Source organism: Sus scrofa, chromosome 13, assembly GCF_054392235.1.
Source record: "Sus scrofa isolate SSC_HxYL_T2T_F1_AM1 chromosome 13, Sscrofa_HxYL_maternal_Yorkshire_Landrace_v2.0, whole genome shotgun sequence".
Taxonomy (NCBI): Eukaryota; Metazoa; Chordata; class Mammalia; order Artiodactyla; family Suidae; genus Sus; species Sus scrofa.
In genome coordinates this window covers 128,076,583-128,095,665 of record NC_139395.1, presented here as the reverse complement: position 1 = coordinate 128,095,665, position 19,083 = coordinate 128,076,583, and the positions used below count along the sequence as shown (strand labels likewise).

The 19,083-nt window shown below is 34.5% G+C and overlaps 1 protein-coding gene across 50 annotated transcripts in view; it reads right to left on the bottom strand.

Moving 5' to 3' along the window:
* Positions 1-19,083, bottom strand: part of NAALADL2 (N-acetylated alpha-linked acidic dipeptidase like 2) — a 1,339,033-nt gene that overhangs the window by 813,235 nt on the left and 506,715 nt on the right. For 2 of the 50 annotated variants that reach the window (XM_021071193.2, XM_084990328.1), the window contains exon 1: positions 5,563-5,664. The exons of the other annotated variants lie outside the window; for them this stretch is intronic. The gene's annotated coding sequence lies outside the window, so the exon portion shown is untranslated. Of the gene's footprint in view, positions 1-5,562; positions 5,665-19,083 lie in introns of those variants that run through there. 50 annotated transcript variants of the gene reach the window in all.

The window sequence follows — 19,083 nt, the reverse complement described above, 5'->3', positions numbered from 1 at the left end:
CACAAGGGGACTCTATGAATACAAGAAAAATAAGTCAGTTCCCAAAAGAATGAGAGGTATGTTAATACAGTAAAATCAAGAAATATCTCAAGAGCCAAGACATTTCAGCAGGAAGTTAAAATCTGGTAGTTCTGAAATTATAGTACCATTATATTTTTAAAAGGTGGTAATCTCTTTATTACTTTATACCAAACATTATGAAGTAATTGTGCATAATTTTTAAACTGGGCGAGTAAGGAAGTTATATGTGGGAAACCAGTGAGAGATGCACAATTTAGGGGCATCTACGAGCCTTGAAATATCCTGTACTTAAAGAACATTCTCACTTTATGATACTAGATGAGGTACTGCTAAGAATAGAATAAATAAACAGCTAGGGTAGAAACTGCTAAATCATTCCATTAAAACCACTAGGTAATAAGATCTCGTTGGCAACAACTGGTTTCACATTTCCTCATCTGGCCAAGAATTATTTGATGATAGCTGGTAAAACCATTATTTCAGACAAAACCATTGTGTTTCTCCATCTTTATCTTTCGAGATATGCATTCCTTAAATTCAGATAGAAAATGGCACCACCTAAAAGCTGTATTAGGACTTTGCTGCCCAAACAACTATTTTGAAGCAATAATACAGGAGCAAGACGGGGTGATACCAGCCCAAGTTGTGGAAACAGACTGTAGATGCCAAATGAAGGTCAAGTGCTTTAATCCTCTTAGATAGTAATGTTCTCTTAGCAAAACATTCCCCAGTGTGTACTTATCCCTTTGGAAGATGTGGCATAATTGACTTTGAGTAAATAAAAATAAAGCTGAATAGTTTTAGACCATATGGCTGTTGTCTAACATTTTATTTATTTGAACTACAGATAGCCCACAGTATCCCTCTGTCACTCCCTTAATCTTTCTGTAGAAATTATAGACTATAAGCAACATTGTTCACAGGTTCAAAACACATGTTGCATAAAATGATCAAAGTATTCTGTATGGGATTAACCAATTTCCATCTCTCAACTGTGAATGTATCGATTCTAATGGCTGTCCCTTACTTTGGGGGGGGGGTAAACTCCCATCCACTAAACATAGCCTGTGTGATTAAACTCAAAGGCAACCAAGAAACATTTCAGCAAATAAAATCAATTTCTTAAGCATTATTTTATCGCCATTTTGTTTCTCTTCTTGTTGTTATGTGGTATTTTGTAAATATGTTATTTGGATAGTAATCTGATAAATAAACTTGTTATAAAGATTTAAAAAAATGAGTCATGGCACAGTGGAAACGAATCTGACTAGGAACCATGAGGTTGCAGGTTCATTCCCTGGCCTCGATCAGTGGGTTAAGGATCTGGTGTTGCTGTGAGCTGTGGTGTAGGTCACAGATGTGGCTAGGATCTGGCATTGCTGTGGCTCCGGTGTAGGCCAGCAGCTACAGCTCCAATTGGACCCCTACCCTGGAAACCTCCATATACCATGAATGTGGCCCTAAAAGGACAAAAAAAAAAAAAAAAGATATAAAAAATTCAAATAATACTGCTTATGTTGTTAGAAAGATCTAGGTTTTGCATTGAGAAGATTAGCCAATAGATGTTGCTGTTGGATTCTTGGCATCCATGAATACATAAGTGAGCAAGTATTTTGAGACTACCAGGTGATAGCCTATCCTCTTCATTTATCATTTAAGAAAAAAAATAATATAAACCCAAATTAATGAACATCAGTCCAGAGGCAACAGCAATTTTAATATTTTCATAGTTGTGCTAGTAAATAGCCCTGTCTTCTTTGATTTACTATAAATTTACAGATTCATTCTTTGCATTTTAAAAATATGTATTTAGAATTTATATTTTAAGAAAATGGTTGAATGAATCACAAACTGCTAAGAAATCAGAGGAACTAAGTGTCCTGATAGTGTGACAATATGATGGTTAATTAAGTCTGACCATAATGAAGTATTCAGGAATTATCTCTTTATAGCCAGTACAAACTATTCATACCAGATTGAGAAAAATAAAATTTAAAGAGTATTCTTGGGACTTCTCATTGTGACTTAGCAGATTAGAAACCCTGCTAGTATGCATGAGAATGTGGGTTCACATTCCTGGCCTCGCTCAGTGGGGTTAAGGCCTCAGGTTCAGCCCTTTAAAAAAAAAAAAAAAAAAAAAAAAGAAGAAGAACTTCTATATGCCACACCACTGCATATGAAAGTTCCTAAGCTAGGGGTCAAATTGGAGCTACAGCTGCCAGCCTATACCACAGCCACAGCAACTAGAACTGAGCCATACCTGTGACCTACGCCACAGCTCACAGCAACACCAGATCTCCGACCCACTGAGCAAGGCCACATCCTCATGGATACTAGCTGGATTCATTTCCACTGAACTACAAAGGGAACTCCCCCAAAAAACTACTCTTTTATCTAAATTTCTGATGCAAGACCAAAGCTATTTTTGGACAATCTCAAATTCTGTGAATAAAATCATTCAAAACAAATATAACTTTGCAACATAGAGCTTTTTAACACAAATTTTGATGGCAAAAATAATGTTTTAGAAAAATTGAAAAATTCCTAGGTTTGTTATACATTCTAATTTTTTCTTAAAAATAAAAACCTTTTAAATACAGGTGCATAAATTCTAGCATTGGGAGCTAAACGCTATAGTCTGCAGCTATCTTGAACTTCTTTCAAAGAAAGCAGTAAAACATTTTTCTTCAGAAAGGCCAAAATAGTTACATTGGTAACAGTTTCTGATATATGTCAAATCAGCATATACTCTTCCTGCCTAATGATTATTTGGTCCCTGTTTTTTCTTTATTAGGATTAGAAAATATGATTGTCTTTTATAGTGGTTTATTACCAAATTAGCATTTTAATATGCAAATTGATGGTATGTGGCGATTTCGTCCAGTGGGCAATAAACACACCAAAATTAAGCACTACTTTTACTAAGTTTGAAGAACACCAATGAAAATTACTACTTCCTCTGTTCACTCTATCCTCTAAGACAGCAGTTCTCAAGGTATGATCTTGGGACCAGCAACATCAGTATCACCTGAGAATACCAGAAGTGAAAAATCTATGCCCACTCTGTTCTGAGTCAGAAACTGGGACTAAAACCCAACAAGTTGTGTTTTAATATGCCCTCCAGGGGTTTTTGAGGCAGCTAGAGTTTTGAAACTACTTCTCTAACAAGAGAAAACTTAGCACAAGCATTTGGTCATCATCTATGATTGGTTTTATATATATATGTATGTTAGAGGACTACCATAAAAATATTTCATTTGGGCTTGCCTTTTTCAAAAAGTAAATAAGGAGTTCCTGTCGTGGCGCAGTGGTTAATGAATCCGACTCGGAACCATGAAGTTGTGGATTCGATCCCTGCCCTTGCTCAGTGGGTTAACGATCTGGCGTTGCCGTGAGCTGTGGTGTAGGCCGCAGATGCGGCTCAAATCCCACATTGCTGTGGCTCTGGCATAGGCTGGAAACTACAGCTCCGATTGGACCCCTAGCCTGGGAACTCCATATGCCACGGGAGCAGCCCAAGAAATGGCAAAAAGACAACAACAACAAAAAAAAGTAAATAAATACATATACTTTCACAAAATACGTATATTTAAGGGTAAAAAAACTATTTTTAAACGAAGAAAAATACCAGTTTTTTCTTTATACCAGTTTTTACTAAGAGCACTCAATTTGCTCAATATAAGAATATAATTTTCTAGTGACTCTCCATAAGCAATGATGGCTTGACCAGCATGAAACTAGAATGAATCCTAGGAGGTCGAGTGGCTTCTTTTCCCCTACTGCATAAAACCCAAACTCTTCTAAATGGAACACAAAGCTCCCATCACTACAGGATCCAGTTTCAACTAGGCCATGGTAGATTGTTAGCCTAATTGATTTTTTTCCTTTTTATTTTATTGGCATTGAGTTGACTTACAAAATTGTATTAGTTTCAGATGTACATCAAAGTAAATCAGTTATACATATATACATTCCCTTTCAGATTCTCTTCCCATATAGATTATCATACACTATCAAGTAGATTTCCCTGTCCTATACAGTAGGCCCCTGTTACCCATGTATTATATATAGCAGTGCGTATATGTCAGCCCCAACCTCATCATTTATAGCCTACTTGATTTTTCATCAGCCTAAGAAACTATATTCCTAGCTCCAATATTGGCCTGGGGCAAGGGCTCTTTAAGTCCAAGAAATCAGTAATTCCCAAGTTTGGCTGATGATCTGAATCTCTTGAGGAAGTGTTTCTAAAATAAAGTTTTTCAGATCATTCCAGACCTAAAATCTATAGCCCCAGGAAACTTGTTTGGAGTTATCAGCTGGGTACAATTTCTTGGCCCCATCCAGGAGTAGACTAGGACCTTCACCTGATATCCCTAATGCTATTCAGCTGAAGGCTAAAGGCAGCTTGCACAGCTGTCCTTCCTCCTGATTTTCCTACAATTGGGTTTGCTTTATATCTTCTCCTCAAGCCTACTAGGTAAGTCCATTTTCAGCCCCTCACTTCTCCCAACAGTTCTGGTTTAAAATAGGTTACTTACTTCAAAACTCACAATCTGATACTTGTTAATTTGTAAACTGATACAAATTTACTAGCAGTGCAATTAGTTACATACATATCACTCCCTTTTTTATGGCACCTAGGATAACATTTATTACCTCTGTAAAGAACATAACTCAGAACATGTTAAGATTTGGGAGAATGGAGAGACATCCCAGAATGCTTAATTTGTATCCAAGATTATTTACCTTCAAAATCTAGTTTCTATCAAAGATAACAGGCTATATATAACATTAATCTTTCTAATAAGTGACTAAACAAATAGGAATTTTACAGTGATAAGACTAACTGTGCAAAAAAGAAAATTTAAAAAAACCTAAAAGGAACTTCTATACTCATCCACAGAAAGCTATGCACACATAAGAATGAACAAGTCATATGCTCACAGCATCCAAAGAGAAAAGGCTTAATAAAAATATGTCCAAATACATCTGGGTTTTGTTGAATATAAAATGCAAACAGTAATAACAATTTGACAAAGGAACTTTTCAATATTTCAGAAACTACATCCCTTCTTTTAGTAAAAATATCTGTTCAACTGATTTAGAGGTGGCTGTTAAAAGCCCCAAGGGCCCTGTACACTTAGCAGGAAGATGAAATGTTTTTTCTCTCCGCTTTCCTTCTACCTCAGACTCCCAATCACAAAGAACTATGTTCTATGAAGAAAATGAAAAACAAAACAAAAAGGCCTTCCACCAACTATGTTTGGGTTTAGAATCAGGTTTAAATAACTTGGAAAAGCCCTAGAGTAAACATGCTACATGACGCCAAGAGAAATGACACAAACATGCTCAGCTTTAGATAAAGTTCAAATCAAATGAATCATTCAAGAAGAATTTCCTGTACCTCTGATATATGTCCAATTTTTGGTTTGGAAACGACTCAGAAAAGTATAAGATACAGTCCCTGGTATTCATGATCTAGTTATGGAGGCAAGAAATTATTCAAAACAAACAACAGAAGAATAATGAAAGAACACTCACCCCACAAAATGAATTATCAAAGATTCTGTCAGAGGCATAAGTACCAGAGGGCAGAGAAGGCAAGAGTCAGGGTGCTGGCGTCCTCCTGGAAAGCTCCTTAGCACTGGAGGATTGTGGGTAGGTTTAAAAAGCTTCAGTTTCAAATAGGCCTAATCAAAGGGAAAGGCATTCCAGGTGGGAACTGTAGTAAGTAAAGATAAAGAGGTGATAACAAGCAGGAAGCCTGGCAAGCTGGAATCACAGGATTTCGAGTCAGAGCAGTAGTAAGTATTTAAGGCTATTACACAGCTCATCTTAACCACGGTAGATATTTCAAGGTGTATTGCAAACTCAGTTTACTGCTTTAAGCCAAATGCTGTTACATCTTACCAATTAACTTAGGAAGCGTGATTTTTTAAATATTCTGAAGATGACTTATGGCAGCGGCACTATTTCCAAATAAGCCCATCGACTTCTTTAACAGCAAAGAAAAAATGATCATAGTTGGCCTTCAGTAGTTACAGGTTCCATAGGTATGGTTTCAACCAACCTCAAACACAGAACCTGAGGACACCAAGGGCTGACTGTACTTTGCTTTTTTACAGAAGGGACTTGAGCAACCATAGATTTTGGTTTCCATGGAGGTCCTAGAACCAATCCCCAGTGAATATGACAGATGATTGTGTTTTGACTTCTTAAACCTACAATAAAATGAAATACATGTACACCAAATTTTAAATAGATGTATGTCTATAACATTTTTCTTTCTTTTTTATTGAAGTATGGTTGATTTTCAATGTTGTGTTAGTTCCTGGTGTACAACGAAGTGATTCAGTTTTACGTATATATATTCTTTTTCACATTCTTTTCCCTGTGCTATAAAATGAGACCTTGTTGTTTAGTATATAATTTCTTGAAAAGCCTTTTCCAGCTTATTACTAACATGGAGAGCTGTAATTGTCTCAAGTGGAAGTTTGACCAATAATAGATGCTGTGAAAGTATCAACCTAGTTTCCAAAGTTACAACATTTCTCAGGCAGAAGTGTTTTCGGAGATTCCAGTTCTCCCAGGGTGACTTAATCTTTCTCTCTTCTGTAGTACTTTATACTTTGCATGTATATAGAGTACAAATCTTATACTATTTTGTTGTTTATTCACTCATTTAAAAAGTATTTACTGAGTACCTAGTATATGTCAGGAACTTGAGAAATGTAATGGGGAGCCAAACAAAGATGATCCCTTTCACAAGGGGGTTAAATCCAAAAGGCAGATTGAAAGTGAAAATTAAAATAGATAATTATAAATTGTGGTCAGTGCTATGAAAGAAACACTCATGGGGCTGAAATATAGTCAACACATAGTGTACAGGTCAAAGTCATTTACACTGGACCTGAATGAACTTCCTGGCCCCTATTTCTGACTTGACCACTTACGACTAGCTCTTTGATTTTGGACAAGTTACTAGCGTTTTTCTGCTCAGTAGATATACTTGATAATCAGGGTAAAAAGAGCACATCATAAAATGTAATTACTTAGAACAATGCCTAACCTATAGTAAAAACATAGAAATCACTGTCAGTATAATTTCTATAACCTTCCATTATAGTGAAATAATGGCAAGAGGAAGTGCCCACTGCAAATAATTTTTTTTTTTTTTTTTTGGTGGGTGCCACAGGGGATATTTTGAGACAATAATTTACTGTTTTTACAATCTTACAGACTACATTCTCATGGACAGTTTTGTAGTTGAAAGTAAATGACTCTAAGGCTCTATTTGATGCTGAAAAGCTGAAATCTTCAAGTGGAATAATTGTCTTTTTGTGGAATAACAGCTGCAGAAACAAACACCCAATATTGAGCTCAAATATGTGGGGTCAAGAAAGTTATAGGATATTAGGAAAAATAAGGAGTGAGCCATTAGGTAAATGTATAAGAAAGAGATGTCTGACCTCCTAGCAAGGTGGAAAAAGGCAAATTAGTGAAAAGAGTTGTGCTGTATTCAGGAAGGCTCACTAAAACCAGGAAAAGTACACACAGGTAGAGATTATTTTATCCCAATCACAAGTGGACTAGAGGAACTGAGCTTTTTAAACTTGAATGTGTGAATCACCTGGGGAATCCTGTGAAAAAGCAGATTGTGACTGATGAGGTCTGGATCAGCCCTGAGATCGGACAAGAATACCTCATTATTCAGAGGAGCTTGTTAAAAATGCCAATTCCCAGGCCTAATCCAAGTCTATGCAATCAGAATCTGATAGCAATATCTCTAGATGATTCTTAGGCACATTCAAGTTTAAGAGGCACTGAAATTAGAGCTGGGGCTATTTATTGATGGTGATCAAACTATTCTAGTTTGCCGAGAACTCTCCCAGTTTTAGCCTGAAAGTCTCCTCTCTGGGGAATTCCCTGGGCCCCTGACAAATCAGGACAAGTTAACTGGTCATGCTAGCTATTGATTCCATAAATAGGACTGGAGTTTTCTATGCATGCTGTGGTGTGTTAAAGGTCATGACTGTGACAAGTGCATTAAACATGTGTTTCCCAGGTTCTGCAGGCTGAATAGTCTTGAGCAAATCACTTCTCTTTTCCAAGCTTACTTTCCTTATATGTGAAATTTAAATGATACCTACCTCACAGGCTAGTTTTAAGGATTAAATGAGTTATAATGTAATTGAGCATGGACCACATACAAAAAAAAAAAAAAGGTTTTAAAGTGTAACATACTAATATTGAAAGTTCTTATGAAATAAGGGACTAAGATCTCTTTGTTATGGTCATGCTCTAAGTATAACTGATTATAATTATGGAGTCAGGATTCAACTCAAGATAGGAAAGAAAAAAAGAATAAGAAGAAAACAAAAAAAGGAGGGGGAAAAAATAAAGGAAATAATTGTGGTGAGAAGGATACAGAGGTTAAAAGTACTACTCTAGCAGTAGGTACTAGTCTAGCATGACTATTTCTACCAGAGGTTTAGAGATGACTCAGATGCTTTCCTTTAAATATTGTATATGTCTGTTATTGAGCTATTATGGGAGAGTTAAGTAGTTGTGACGGAGGCTGCATATCTGGCAAAGCTGAAAATGTTTACTATCTAGCCCCACAGAAAAAAAGGTTGCCAACTCCTGATCTATGGAATCTTAGCAAGGCCTCCAAAAAGATCCTATGGAACATTTAGATTATGGATAGGCTTGCCTATACTTCTACTGTGGTACCATCCTGTGCTTACTGATCTATCTTCCACAGATGAACTGAATGGTTATCGAGGGCAGGATTCATGTCGTATTTACCTTTCAGTCTCCAGAGCCTAACAAAGAAGGTGGTTCATAAAAGCTGGTCAACACATGGATGCTGAACTGAACTGAGCTCCAAGTTGACATTTATGTATATTATATATTTTAGATGTAGGGCAGGGCAGTGAACTGGAAGAATAATTCATATTTCTTTTAATAGGTACTTGATCCTCTGGTTAAAGCTGACTTCTGAACTAACAGCTAATTTGCTATTTTTATGTTTTTCAAATCTACCTATCTGGCACATCAATGAAAGGTAATTAAATTAGAGAAGTTCTCCATTTGAGAGAGAAAGCATTCTTGCATCCTCCTGCAAAATTCAATGACCTAAAAGCAAAAGGTTGTATATAAGAATATCAGTTTGGCAATAATTTTAATATTGGAACATGTCCATGTCCAAAGCTTGAACTACCTTAGTTAACATTACACATGCCCTTTCAGTAGCTGATTAGCCAATGGTATTCTAAGTATTTACCAGGTACAATTCAGAAGCCTAATTTCTGTAATGCATTTATTATTCCGTAAATAAGTCTTAGCCATTATTTAAATTCATTGCTATTTTGATAGCTATCATACTATTTCAATATCAGGGAATAATATGGCCAGTGGTACTAATTAAGGGGTTATTCTATGAATAACTGATGCATGTATTAGTAAGCATTGAAAGAGATATACTTTCTGGAGTTCCCATCGTGGCTCAGTGGTTAATGAATCCGACTAGGAAACATGAGGTTGTGGGTTCGATCCCTGGCCTCGTTCAGTGGGTTAAGGATCCAGTGTTGCTGTGAGATGTGGTATAGTTCATAGACATGGCTCGGATCCTGCATTGCTGTGGCTCCGGTGTAGGCCAGCAGCTACTGCTCCAATTAGACCCCTTGCCTAGGAACCTCCACATGCCGTGGGTGCAGACCTAGAAAAGGCAAAAAAACAAAAAAACAAAAAAAAAAAAAAAGGGAGAAATATACTTTCTTTGGTAAATTGGAGTGTACAAAATTTAACACATTTCAAATAAATCTAACAACTGTCAAGGCCAAGACTCCTTAGGAAAAGCATGTATAGTATAAAAGACAATCGTAAAAATAAATCTTTGGAGAGAAAATTGAAAAATATTTACCTTTTAAACATGTAATTTTCTCCCCACTAGCTATTGTCATTAGCCTGCTTTTTAATGTTAATGAAGTAAACCTAATTTTGGAAAACTTTTATAATTCCAGACCTGTAGGTGAGAGAAAAATATATTACATTTATATTAAAATCCTAGACATGAAATAGAGTAGAGGCCTTATTAGCTACATTATTCTGCTTCAATTCAAACTAAAGGAAATAGAATGTGCTTCCTAAATTCTGGGAAACTAGTAGTACACTCATCAACAAAAAATTGTGTTTATACTTTTATTTAAAAATTTAATGTTTTGGCTTTTTATAGTAATCTTAAAGTTACAATTTTTAAATTGGCATTTCTCAGGCAGGATGAACTCTACAGGTAGTAAATTTCCTTATAAAGGTTTAGTATTTCTACAGGTTGATAAATGGTTTTACTTCTTCTAATAGATGATTAGTCTTCATTGCTACAAGCATAAATACAATTTGACAATAGTATTGCAGGCAGAGTTTTAGCTCTGAACAGCATATACAAATAGATTAAAATATAGGCTTTGCCTGCAGTGGGAGGTGAATCTTGATTTAAAAAAAAAAAATTGTGCTTTGTCAGACAGGAAAAATTCTAGCTAGAAATGAATTTACCATGTGTTGAAATATTGGTTTACCACGAGTTATTTGGGCAGACTCTGCTCCAACATGTAGGTTATTTCCACTAAGAAAATTTGTAAGCCGAATATATGTAATGGTTATATTGATTTGAACATGAAGTCAAAATGTATTAAGAGTTTAAGATTCTATTGACTTGCACCAAAATTCATTGATGGAGGGCAAGTGGAAATCTAAGTGTAGGATTCACTTTTTGCAGGCTTACCTGTTTATTGCAGGCCTTTGAAGAAATCCTTTTCCTTCTTTGAACCTGAGTTTCCTCAGTTGTAAAAGGAGGTGTTTTGCTTAGTAGACAATTAACATCTGAAAAAGCTTGTCTGCAATTTGAATTCTAAAAAACAACCTGATTTTGTGTGTTTGGTGTGATAGGGATATGAGATTCCAATAAATATATCCCAGTGTTTGGTTGACTCCATTCATCTCCATCTTTCCTCATCTGTAAAATGGGCTAATAATAGAGCACCTCATTGGTGGTTGTAAGGCTCAAATAAATGTGTATATCATGCACAAAGCATAATGCCTGATATACAGTAAGTGCTACATAAATGTTTGCTATTATTGTTATTATTATAGAAAGCAAATCAACTAAATTTCAATAACCAGATGCTGGTTTACTTTTGGAGAAGATTAGAATAAGAATAAAGGAGTTTTCAGATAATGTCACTCACATTGACTAGAACTTTTATGATACCAAAATATAAAGCATGGAAATAATCTTAATCCAAAGAAACATAATTAAACACACTAGTTCTGTTAATTTCACCGGTCATCACCATTTTTGTTTGTTTTACTCCTTTCTCCTTTGATTGTTTGATTTTTGTTTAAATCTCCCTCTCTTTTGTCTTTTACTCTTTCAATTTAGACTTTCTCTTTTTTCTCTTTTTATAATTATTCACTCTCTTCTTTAAGGATTAGCAGTTTTTACCTGTCTGCCATTATTGCAGATAACCGCTTGAGGGTACACATGAAAATGGATGAACAAAACAGGCTTTAGAATGAACTCTCAATTATCAAGGCTTTGGTAATCTTCAACAGGCTGGGTAATTGTTAGGCATACAACTCAAGAGGAGGGAGCAGCAGTACTCAGGTAGGCAATTCCAAAAGCATTCAGTGTGCACCAACCTTAATTCAGTATGTTTTAAAAAGAAAACAGGGAGCATAGGTAAATCAAATAGCTATTTGATTAGAGAAAGGTTGGTCAACAGAATTTACATTGCATAAAAATGGTAATATAAAAACTGTAATATACAACTGATTTCCTTAACATTCAGTATGTCCTAATAAAAGATTGTTTGGTATGTCCTCTAGTGCAATGGGCAAATGCAACCTCTGTAACCCCTTCCTCCCTCCTAATTCTTCTGACTCTCTTTGTCCCAGGACATGTAGTCAGTTGAAAGTGTCTCCACTTACATATTTTTTATATATTACTATTAATCATTTAACACTGCCTCTTCTCTGGATTACTCAACCAATCACCCCAGATAGGATTTATTATTATATTTTAAAATAAATAGATTTTATTTATTATTAGATTTTATTTATTATTATTTATTATTAGATTTTAAAATAAATAGATGTTAAAATAGATTTTTAAAATAAATCACTGTCTCTCTCCATGTTCACTACTTTTTTAAGTCATAACATATGAGCAATTTAAAGTTTAAGATTTTAAAAATTCCAATTGATATGCAAACTAGCTGAATACAAGATATCCTAATCGAAAATTCCATAATATGTTTTTATCTCATCCCGTAAGTGCAACTTTCAAAAGCCCTGTGAACAATGCCATTACTCATTGCCTGTTGTATTCTGAGTAGTGTAATTGAGGTCAGAAAATTATGTGATGAAAGTATGAGGTCTGAAAAACCTGCAATTCATCAACACAAAAGAACTGAAAAGCCAACACAAACAACTTCCCTAAGCAAATGATGTGCTTGTTCATTAGGAAAAAAGGTTAACAGAAGTTTTCCTCTTTTGAAAGGAAAAACTAAATCCTTTAAAATTATAAGTTTGATTTCCATTCCATAAGCTTTTAATTTTCTTAACTAATAAAATGAGGAAATGCATTTATTAGATCAATGAGATTATTTCCATGACCACACTGGAAAGAAAAATAATAATCTGACTGATGTTTTTACTTTATAACCAATTGGCCAAGCTGTGTAAATCTATCTAAAATAATTTACTTGGGAAATACTCACTAAAATGAAAATTATGCAATTTCATGAATCATGTTTTTTCATCACATTTTTTGTTTGCCATTCTTTCTCTAGTTTTAGTTTTTTTCTCTTCTCTGCCTTTTCACTTTGTCCCTAAACTGCCAGAATCAGTAAATGTTATAGGACAGTGTAAATGAACCTTTCTAAACCCTGAAGCATAAATAGACAAAGAATCACCATTCAGTCTGGTCTCACCACATCTGATGGGCTTAGACAAAAGCAACTTCTCAATAGTACTTAACACTAACAAGTGATTGATACTATGAAGAAACTACGAAAAGAATTGTTGACAGATAAAGCAAATAATAAATACGTTGAAAGCTATATAAACTGTGAATATAATTCTTATTAAAATAAGATATATTAAAAACAAGGTGTCCCTAAATAAAATTAAATTTTTGATAATTTCTAAACTTAAATTGACTCAGATTAATGAAATTACAGTCTGGTTAAGGAAATTATTTTCTTTTGTATCTACCACAGAACAGCTGGTTAACCTCTTTGCAGATGAGATTCCTATAATTTTATATCAGCAGATCCGCATTTTGGGTTTCTTTCCCACCCCTCTGTGGAAGAAATCTCGGTTAAATATCCTTTATTATCATTCAGTTTTTGCTATACTTTTACATACTGGTCTGTGTCATTTGAAATTTATTATACCTAACTGTGCTAATTCCTAAAAGAATGGAAGGGTTTAATTTGTAGAATAAGTTAAAACAATGTTAATAAAATTCAGAAATTTAAGTGTCAAGCAAAATGTGATATATGTATATATGTGTATGAGGTAATTATTCCAAAAAATCATTGCTACCTACAAAAATAAATTACTTCTTTTTTTGGTTGCTATATTTTAAAGTGTTAAGAATATTTAGAGATATGGAATGCCACAGATAGATGAATACTAAATGAATTACCACTTCTGATTTTATGCCCAGGACATTTTTTCCTCATCTTCTGAGGCTCTTTAATACATTATAGGGTAATAACATATCTGCCAGCTTTTAAGATATCCATGATTAGAATCAAGTATTCACAAACACCTAACCAAATGCTATTTTCAGTTTCTCAGATAAGAGATTTGAACACAGACTTGATATTTTTAGCCATTTGGGGGGTTACATGTACTGAATACTGTCACATACACAGACACACACCCCTATTCATATTCACCCAGGGCCTGTGAATATGCCCTTATTGGAAGTAGAGTCTTTGCAAATGTAATGAAGTTAAGATGAGGTTATACTGGAGTCAGGTGAGCCTATAGTCTTAAAGTCTGACATTCCATAGAATAAAGGTTGGACACAGAATCACAAACAGGAGAAAGTCACATGGTGATAGAAGCAGAGACAGTAATGATGTGTCCACAAACCGAGGAATGCCAAGGACCACTAGCAACAGCAAACGCGTAGGGAAAGCCATTCAATGGTTTCCCCTACAATCTTCAGAGAGGGTATGGCCCTGCTGACATCTTGATTTCAGACATCTAGCCTCCGGAACTGTAACAATATGTTTCTGTTGTTTTAAGGCACCAAGTTTACAGTGCTTTACCTCAATAGCCCTGGGAAACTAATATACATATAACATTTTTCAAATTTCTTTTTTTCTTTCTCTTAACAGCAGTGATTTACACATCTTTCTATGCAGGCTATATCCTAATAGTGATGTATACAGACAAGAATCCTCAGCAGAAATGGAGGTTTCTCCATGAAGTCCACTTGGGTCACCTCCTTGAAGAAGTCCCCCTGATCCCTGTGACTTGAGCAGTTTTTAGTATCTCATGTCATTTGGTACAATTGCAATTTTATATTTGAGTTTGTCTCACTCACTTGGATAGAGGCCCCAGGAGAACAGATACTTGATTTGCTTCTGCTTCCTGTCTCCCCAGCTTCTAGCACACTTTGTGACTCATAGTAGGGAGAAAAATGGGAAACAAATGAATGTTAATATCTTTTGCTGTCTCCAATCATAACTCCCCATTTTTCCTTTCGAATCACGTAATTTTTTTCTAGAACTTCTCTTAATTTACTTACTTCCTTTGTACAACTCTTATTATTCTGCCTCATAGGGATTCTTAAGAAAGGTTAGGGAGGGTATATTTTTTTCCTAAAATAAATATGCCTGACTTCCTTCCCTCCTACCCCAATTGCATTATTCTGGGAGAGAAGAACACAGACCTTTTGTTGTTTCTGTTTTTAAAATCTCTTCGTGTTCTCTATACGCCCAATTCAATTCTCTTCCTCTCTGGTAGAGGGGACTAGAGGAAAACAGAGGACCTGATATAGAGCCCTAGAGTTCCAACACTTCCTAGTAAAATAAAATTAAGCAGAATGGTTCATTCATTGCCCCTCTACATGGCCATCAAAATATATCCTAAATCACGTGATTCTATGCTCAAAAAGATTTCTTTGCACTGAGACACTTAGAGGCACGCCTGGTTACATTTTATATATTTCTTTTAATTTTCATTTCAAAGTGGATAAATATACTCTTCAATCAGTGCATTTTATTCAGTTTCTAAATACTATATTAACATAAATTTCCATACTTTAAACATATTTTTTCCTAAGAAAAGAAAACTTTTAAGAAGCTGATTATTATTTTAGGGCCATTAAAAAATTAAAGAACATATTTGTAAATTTAAAGAATAATCTGAGAGAAATGAAGGAGAAATGATAAAACCATCTCCAAAATGAATCTCTATTTTTGCTAAAGTATAAAAATGCATTGGGTTTGTACAAATGGAAGCGCAATAAATACAAACGCACAAGAACATCTTATCCAAAAACAGATATTATCTGTACCAAAAAAAGTACATTACCTTGTGAGTTTAAAATATTTATTGGACTTGGAAACAAGAAAACTTTCTTGAGTGTTTCATTGTTAGTAAACCCAAGAAATTACATTGCTTCAAATCAACAATGATCTTATCACAACTAATCCCCACTTTTTCCCAGTTCTTATTTCACAATAACAGAAAATTCAATCTTCAGGTCTGTCTATGAGGAGTTGTAGGTCAAACTCAACAAGTATAAAGGTGGTTCTCAAAGCTCTAAGTATAGAAATGATAAAATCCTACATCCTAATTCTTTTTAAATTACTTTGCATTATATTTATTGCCATATCCTCAGGGTCGTGGGTGTCTTTTATTAAGCCTTGAATTAAAGATTGATAGATCATTAGATATCAAAAGTAATTGTTCTAACAGATCATTCTAGGAAACTAACTATGCCATGTAAGTCATAGTATCGCTTAGTACAATAAAGTAGTAAACTATGGTTTATTTTATAATTTGCATTTATTCAGGTCAGTTTTTTAGTATGACCTTTTCAATGACTGAGGATTTTCAGTGACTCAGATCTACCACCAGGGAAAGACTCACAGAAAAATAATGCTAGAAACACTGCATTCATACAGACATTGCCTTTTCTGGAGGTTTTATTTAGTCATGTGCAAACATGCACAGTAATAGTATGCATGACACTTAATTTGAATGCTAATGTTTCCAAACATAACACTAACTCATAGTAAAGACCATTATGGGTCTGTTCTCTCAAGTGAACAATAAGGCTTGTGCTCTTCTGTTTCAAATCAACGTTATTCTCAAGGACGGCCTTTATCACTTCTATCTCCATTCAGAAGCATATTTTAATTGCTTATTCTCTTCTGGATTCTTTCTCCTTCATCTGTCTTCCAGCTTTTTATTATTTTGCATACAGGATGATAAGTTTCAGAATAGAATGTAGAATATATCTGATTTTACTGAATGGCAGCTAATATTCTTATACAAAGTTTAAATAAAACATATGCTGAATTAAGAATACTAAAATGTCTCTAAAAGAATATACTTCCAAAAATATAAGTTAAGCTTACAACTCTATTTTCTCCTATGTCTTTGAGCAACTAAGCTATTTCAGCATCCACATATGGATGCCAAGAATGTGGCTAAGTATCTGTCATTCATGTTTCTTCATAATTTTGACACATCAAAGTATTACCTGGATTATTAGTAATTTTATATATTTTATTAGACTCAATTTTAAAATGTAAGTGCTTATTTTAAAAAGGAATTTTATATCATTACAGAAGATGGAAATTCATAGTCAACCTAAAAAGAAATACAAAGAAAATAAACCTATGATATTAAATTTTAAATGAATTTTAAATCCCCATTACCAGAAGATAAGCTCTATGAAGGCAAGAATTTTGTCTCTTATTCACTGTCCCACCCCAAGCACTTATAGTAGTACCTGGCATATACTTATTACTCAGTAAAACTATATTGTGTAAATAAAGAATAAATACACTAGAAGGTAAATTAAAAATATTGATCAGTTTTGTGTTTTCTGTTCCACAAAGATAATTTCATAAATCTGAAGGGTTTTTCTTCAAATAAATTCTCACTCATCTCAAGGCAGAGGAAGTTCCTACAAAATATGATAGAAACTGGTATTTGTATACAGTATATATATATATGTGTATATATATATAAATGCTTATATGTTTATTCATCGCAACATGTTTATTTTCAGTAGTGAGCAGGATTTTATAATGCTATTGCTTAAGGTTACATTGTCCTAATGTTATTATTATATAAAATTCAACAATGCCGTTTCCAAATTGACAAAAGTTCTAGGGCAGTGCTTTTCTCTTCTGAATGCAAATAGAATCACTAGCAGAAATTTAAATAATACTGATACCAGAGTCTCACATACTCCAGGTCAGTCAAATTAGAATCTACTGGAAATAAGGCCAACCATCAACAATCTTTTTTTAAAAGTTCCCAAATGATTAAAATTGTGCAGAAAGTGCTGAGAGCTACCAATCTAGGATGACAGCAGTGAACACCATTTGTCTATGTAGAATATGACTCCACCAGTCTTGAACTTTTAAAATGTATCTTTATACAACCCAACTTTCCCCTGTTTTATCAACTTTGAAATGAATTTCTCAGGTTTCCATATATACAATTTTTACAGCTATCCTTATTCAAAACTATCTTAATAAAAAGTAATCCTTCACTTTAGTTTGTTATATAGAACTTCTATAAAAACCCTCCAACCATCTCTAATATTTTTGGAACTAAAATCTTCTGAATTGATTTAGAAAATAATATTTATTTCCTGTGAGACACAAAGCTTCCTTTTCTAACTCCTTCTCTTGGCTTCAGGATTAGTAAGGATAGCATGTAAATTATGCACTGCATAACATAACAGTTAAAATATATTTCAGATGTGACAATGTGACAGCAGTGCAGCCCACAGTTGTGTCAACATAATCAGATAAGGCAGAAAAATATCCTAGGTTGCCAATAACTTAAGAAACATTAAATCAATGGTTTAAATTCAAGGCCAAAGTGGGGAAGAGTGTTTATCAAAGGGACACGGCAGTCATAGACGCGGCTCGGATCCCGTGTTTCTGTGGCTCTGGCGTAGGCTGGCGACTACAGCTCTGATTTGACCCCTAGCCTGGGAACCTCCATACACCGCAGAGTGGCCCTAGAAATGGCAAAAAGACAAAAAAAAAAAAAAAAAAGGGACACGGCAGAGCTGCATTCAAGGAAATTCAATTCTCCTACATGAACTCTAAGATCTATCATTTGGATAATGCTTTGTTTTATTCTCATGTAAATTAATTTACCTACACATTATACCATGTTTTTTCAACAGGAAATCTGCTTTTGTGGTTTCCATAAGGGATCTATGAACCACTGTTATTTAAGAACACTAAGTGAAACAGTAAAGATGTATTGTATTAGAACAATGGGACAAAACCTAGATCTGTAATTAAAATAAAAAAATTAAAACAGAAAGTAAAATGGCCTTACTATATATGAAGGTAACCATTTTCCTTCATATATAGTGAGGTGAGGCATGAAACCCTATAATATCTGATTTCTCTGTTTCCACATGTAATTAACAACCAATACATCTTTCCAAAGTATTTTTGCCTATCCCAGGTTATAGTCTTACTGCACCACCTCTTTTGGGCCTTAGATATTTAAGCTTAGATTATAACTAGAGCCTTTGGAGTTTCCGCTGTAGTACAGCAGAAATGAACCCAGCTAGTATCCATGAGGATGCAGGTTTGATCCCTGGCCTCGCTCAGTCGACTGGGGTCTGGCATTGATGTCTGCAGCCCAGATTTGACCCCTAGCCTGGGAACTTCCATATGTCTCAGTGCAGTCCTAAAAAGGAAAAAAAAAAAAAAAAAAAATTAATTAGTTTAAATTTAATTTAATTTAAAAAAAACCTAGAACTTCTGAACT